This window comes from Acipenser ruthenus, chromosome 37 (assembly GCF_902713425.1).
Source record: "Acipenser ruthenus chromosome 37, fAciRut3.2 maternal haplotype, whole genome shotgun sequence".
Lineage (NCBI taxonomy): Eukaryota > Metazoa > Chordata > Actinopteri > Acipenseriformes > Acipenseridae > Acipenser > Acipenser ruthenus.
In genome coordinates, this window is record NC_081225.1 from 513,745 (window position 1) to 519,801 (window position 6,057).

Here is a 6,057-nt window from a genome sequence, read left to right on the forward strand (position 1 = left end):
GCCTTTTAGTTTACATTTGAATATGTAGTTTGAAAGAGAAACAAGCTACCTATATATATATATATCAGCAGCGTGGAGTAGTGGTCAGGGCTCTGGACTCTTGACCGGAGGGTCGTGGGTTCAATCCCAGGTGGGGGACACTGCTGCTGTACCCTTGAGCAAGGTACTTTACCTAGATTGCTCCAGTAAAAACCCAACTCTATAAATGGGTAATTGTATGTAAAAATAATGTGATATCTTGTAACAATTGTAAGTCGCCCTGGATAAGGGCGTCTGCTAAGATATATATATATATATATATATATATATATATATATATACACACACACACACACACATTGTTAAGCTGGGTTTTTTGAAAATAGACGCTTGGGAAATAATTGTTTCCAAACGGACCATACCGCCCCCCCCCAAAAAAAAAATAAATGAAGAAGGAAGCTCCTTTTTTCATATTTGTATTATCAGACCTCTAGAAACCACTATGAGGTCATCTCCCACGTCACTGCCATGCCACAGAATATCGAGGTCTTGTGCTGTCGTCACACAGGGTCAATGCAGTGATATGGAAACATGCGGACACAGCAACCTCAAGACTTGTTTGGAGTCTGGTTTTAGTGCACATTTATGTCTCATCTTAATATATATATATATATTTTGGTAGTCTTGCCAACTAGCTGTCTGCTGTGCAGATACAAACAGAGTTACCATGTGACTCCATGTACAGTACACTGGGACAGTTCAGGCTTTTCAGCTCGCACCGCAATGCATTCTGGTCCGTTTGACCTGTCTCAAGTGCCTTTCACAGCAGGACTACACTTACCAGAATGCATTGGGGGGGGGGCGGGGGGGGGGAGTTGTGAGTTGAAAAGCCTCAGCTGTCCTAGTGGACGTGGAGTCGTATGGTAACTCTATGTGCATAGGAACAACTCAACTCAATTTTCAATTAGATTTGTATTGTATACTTTGCTACTAAACTGTCCACAATGTTAAAATGTTTTCCTTGGTGTGCCGCTGTTACCAGTTACATGTGATCCACTGCAGTAGTGTCTGTCTTCCACTGGAGTAGGAGGTAAGAGTGACCAATCTGCCGACCATTCAAGATGTCCAGCACAGTACTGGGTGCCAGTTCAGGCTCTAGAAATGGGAAGTCGTTTACTGCCAGGGTTGCAGGTTGTATTTTTGCCTGGTTGTGTTTGTGTGGGGCGGCACGGTGGCGTAGTGGTTAGCGCTACTGCCTCCCAGCACCAGGGTCCTGGGTTCGAATTTGGCCTAGGGTACTGTCTGTGTGGAGTTTGCATGTTCTCCCCGTGTCCGCATGGGTTTTCTCCGGGTACAACGGTTTCCTCCCAGGTTGTTGTCCAGGTTGATTGAGTGGGGGTGTGTGTGTGGTGCTCTGCGATGGACTGGCGTCCCGTCCAGGGTGTAGTCTCGCCTTGTGCCCTGTGTATGCCGGGTTAGTCTCTGGCTCAACGCGACCCTGTAAAGGAGTAAGTGGTTAATGATAATGAATGGATGGATGTATTTGTGTGGTTCAGGTACAGCACTAAAAGATGAGCCACTCTGGGAACAGCGCCATAGGGGTCACAGAGTGCGCTTCAGCCAGTGTCTCTGAGCCTCGTTGAAATAACCGTCAGCTAATGGGAGCACGCCTTGTTTTCACAAGGGCACACAACACACTGCATTTCTTCCTAATGCGTATAGTGGTTGAATGTCTCTCTTTAAGCAGCCTCCTGGCACCTACCTGGAAAATAGATGCCTGCGCAGTGATCGCAATATCTTTTGAGAATCAGATCAGCCTCTGGGAATGCCACTTAAACCCTCTGTTTTAAAAGTGTAAAAAAAAAAAAAAAAAACCTTCCTCATTTTGCTCTGCTAACCAGATGTTGAGGACAAGTCAGGCTGCATTTCGCACGCTTTCGCTGTTTATGGCTGTACTGGAAAAATGTATTTAGGATAATCCTTATGTTCCCGACGCAAATGAGAGGACGTAGCATCTGGGATTTCCGAAGCAGAGAGCCTAATTTACTGTGAGACACCTGCTTGTGGAAGGACAAAGTGTCCGAGACGTCAATATGCAATATGTTGTGATGAAGGAATGAAGGAGCGTGGGCAGGCGATGATATCGCAGGGATATCGCAATGCTGGGAATCCCCAGGGCACTGGAGAGTGTGCAGGAGTAACACAGGAGCCTGACGGCAGGGAGCAGCAGCTGGAGGTCACAACACATGACACACAGCCCCGGCACGATCCCTGTGAGGTCACTGCCCGTCATGCTGCTGGAATGGAGAGTTTAACGAGGGGAGTCTGACAAGCTGGCAGTCTGGGGACAGAGACACATTTATTACATGACAGTAAATTAATTGGACATGATTTATGCACTGTCTTTAAAAATGTAAAACGAATGCACACATGGTTTTAACTTTTTGGACGGTTCTGGAAATCATCTTCTTTCTTCTATTTTTTCCAGTAAGCTGAAAGCGTGGATAGCTATAAGGAGCAACACTGAAATGGGGACATCACAGTGACATTACAGAGCTACAGCACCATATCAGGACCCCTTTGCGATCTGTCTTTCAGATGCATTGCGTTGCCCTTGCTGGTAGTGCTGTGGTCTGTATTGTGGTCGGTATTTTAATGGGATTCCAGCTGGATTATTCAGACAGGATTCCTAATATAAACTTCCAGTTTGCATTGCTAGTGTATAAACACCCCAGCCCTCTCTGATGAGTGCCTGTCTGAGTATCAGTTCAAACTGAGTTCATCTGGTGTTTACGCAGCCTGTATGTTTATATTGATGCTCTCACACAATAACAGAAAAGGATTTCAAGGACTCGAGGACTCAGAGAAGCTTAGTTCTATAAATCTAGCCTCCCCTCTCCCGTGCATTTTACAATTTAATGGCTTTCTTATCTTTTAACTCCTAGTTCCCCTCTTAATAAACTCCTAGTTCCCCTCTTAATAAACCCCTAGTTCCCCTCTTAATAAACTCCTAGTTCCCCTCTTAATAAACTCCTAGTTCTTCTCTTAATAAACTCCTAGTTCCCCTCTTAATAAACTCCTAGTTCCCCTCTTAATAAACTCCTAGTTCCCCTCTTAATAAACTCCTAGTTCCCCTCTTAATAAACTCCTAGTTCTTCTCTTAATAAACTCCTAGTTCCCCTCTTAATAAACTCCTAGTTCCCCTCTTAATAAACTCCTAGTTCCCCTCTTAATAAACTCCTAGTTCCCCTCTTAATAAACCCCTAGTTCCCCTCTTAATAAACTCCTAGTTCTCCTCTTAATAAACTCCTAGTTCTTCTCTTAATAAACTCCTAGTTCCCCTCTTAATAAACTCCTAGTTCTTCTCTTAATAAACTCCTAGTTCCCCTCTTAATAAACTCCTAGTTCTTCTCTTAATAAACCCCTAGTTCTTCTCTTAATAAACTCCTAGTTCCCCTCTTAATAAACCCATCTTAATAAACTCCTAGTTCCCCTCTTAATAAACCCCTCGTTCCTCTCTTAATAAACTCCTAGTTCCCCTCTTAATAAACTCCTAGTTCTTCTCTTAATAAACTCCTAGTTCTTCTCTTAATAAACTCCTAGTTCTTCTCTTAATAAACTCCTAGTTCTTCTCTTAATAAACTCCTAGTTCCTCTCTTAATAAACTCCTAGTTCTCCTCTTAATAAACCCCTAGTTCTTCTCTTAATAAACTCCTAGTTCCTCTCTTAATAAACTCCTAGTTCCTCTCTTAATAAACTCCTAGTTCTTCTCTTAATAAACTCCTAGTTCCTCTCTTAATAAACTCCTAGTTCTTCTCTTAATAAACTCCTAGTTCTTCTCTTAATAAACTCCTAGTTCCTCTCTTAATAAACTCCTAGTTCCCATCTTAATAAACTCCTAGTTCTTCTCTTAATAAACTCCTAGTTCCCATCTTAATAAACTCCTAGTTCTTCTCTTAATAAACTCCTAGTTCTTCTCTTAATAAACTCCTAGTTCTTCTCTTAATAAACTCCTAGTTCTTCTCTTAATAAACTCCTAGTTCTTCTCTTAATAAACTCCTAGTTCCTCTCTTAATAACCTGCCTATCATTTCACTAGCTGCAATGGTGGATATTCCAATTCCAGGAAATTGGGGAAAAGTGGTCAGAAAGGTCCATTTAGATGTAATCTTCCCCATTTGCAATGTAACAAACGTGCAGTATCGCTCTGTTCCGTTATTATACCTTCCAGTCATTCTTTATTGCCAAAGTGTGGATTCTCTTAAGAAACCGCAAGGTGTTGACGATGACGCACAGCTTGAATTTCACAATGTGCTGCTACAGGACTCCACTGCCAGTGCTAGACCTGTACTGTGGGGCAGTCTTACCTCTCACTGTGTGCTTTACGGGTTCTTGGAAGTTACTCAGGAGCCTCTGCTGATAACGGAGCTCTGCTGTAATCAGCTATTCATGTTAGTAAGCCAGCCTGCAATGAGATACAAACAAAACAGCCTGCAATGAAACAGAGAGTGTCTGTGGAGTGGGTGCTGTTGAAATGAGCCATTTCCTACCATGAACATTATTAAAAACATGCAGTCCAGCTTTGATCTTCTTCAATGAATCATTCAGCAAACAGAAACACTACAGCATTCCTTTATTTAGACTTTATAAAGCCCCCCCCCCCCCCCATGTCACTGGCTTGTCACTTTGCTATTTTGTACACTGACAGCCACAGGCAGCAGGACCGTTAACAGACCACAGCACTACCAGCAATGGCAGTGCAAGCAGCACCGTGTGTCTGGTGAGTCCCATGGTAGTGCAATGGGTTACCAGCAGTGTGGGTTGATTCACATCCTTTTGGGATGTCAGATGATAAAAACGAGCTTCCATTAGGACTGTACAGCAGGTTTAGAGCAATGGTGATGTGATAATACTGTTGATGCAAGAAACGGCTGGTGGCATTTCATCATCTTTCAACCGCACTCCCTGCCCGGCAGCGGGCTTGTGTCTGTGTTTCTGAAACGCTGATGAAATTAATATCATACAATATTTCAAAGCTCTTTTTGAAATGTCCGCTCCAGTGCACTGGGGTTCGAGATCTGTCCTCTAAGTCAGTGGTGAGCAAACTTTTTTATATGAAGCCCCCTTTTCTTTGCATATCTTTTGTAAATCGTGTATTTTGTCCTAGGTTTAACCACAAAAAGTCCCGATTTAGCTAAATACATAAGAGTATCAGAAAATTAAAAACATTTAAAACAGTCTAGAATTTTTTTTTTTACACTTAGCTGACATGTTAATTCTAGGTTTCTAAAAAATAAATCTGTGATTTTTATTTTTATTTTTTTTAAAACATTATCGTTCAGCAATTCAATCTAAGAAAATATATCTGGAAAAATAAACCTGGCTTTTCACTATATATATATAGTATATATAGACACCTCTTGAGGTGTCGTGGGCTAGTCGACGAAACACTGAGGATGGAAGGTGCCCACTTGAAAACCCCAGAGATGTACCCTACTTAGCTCAATCCAGACGGTTGTCATGCTGATGCACTGGGGAGGCCGCACTGTGGTTGATCCCCGGAGCCAGCATCGCAGCCGTTGTGTGTGCTGATGCGCCAGGGAGGCAAAATAAGCTGATCCCTGGAGCCAGCATTACACTTCAGCCATCAACACCAGACAGAAGGATATCTACATCATCATATGGAAGGAAACGTAAATGGATGGAGACACATATGGATCACATTAGTTTACTGTAAAGCTACGTCTTAGTTGGTGCTTATCTTGGCGAGCGCCGAGTTCAAATCAGCATGAAGTTTTAACATCTACTCTCGTGTAATGGAAATCATTATATATATAAGAAAAAAGGAAAAAGAGAAAAGGATATTTCTGGTACTTAAAAAGGTAGAATAATTGATTACAAATCAATTATCAGGACGTTTCGGACTACAAGTCCTTCTTTGGCTGAATATATATATATATATATATATATATATATATATATATAGCGTGCTCGGGGGAAGGCAGCAGCAGGGCTGGTAGGTGACGTACAGTGAGGTACGTCAGAAGGGAGCCGGCTCTTGTACAGCGGTATCGGCGCT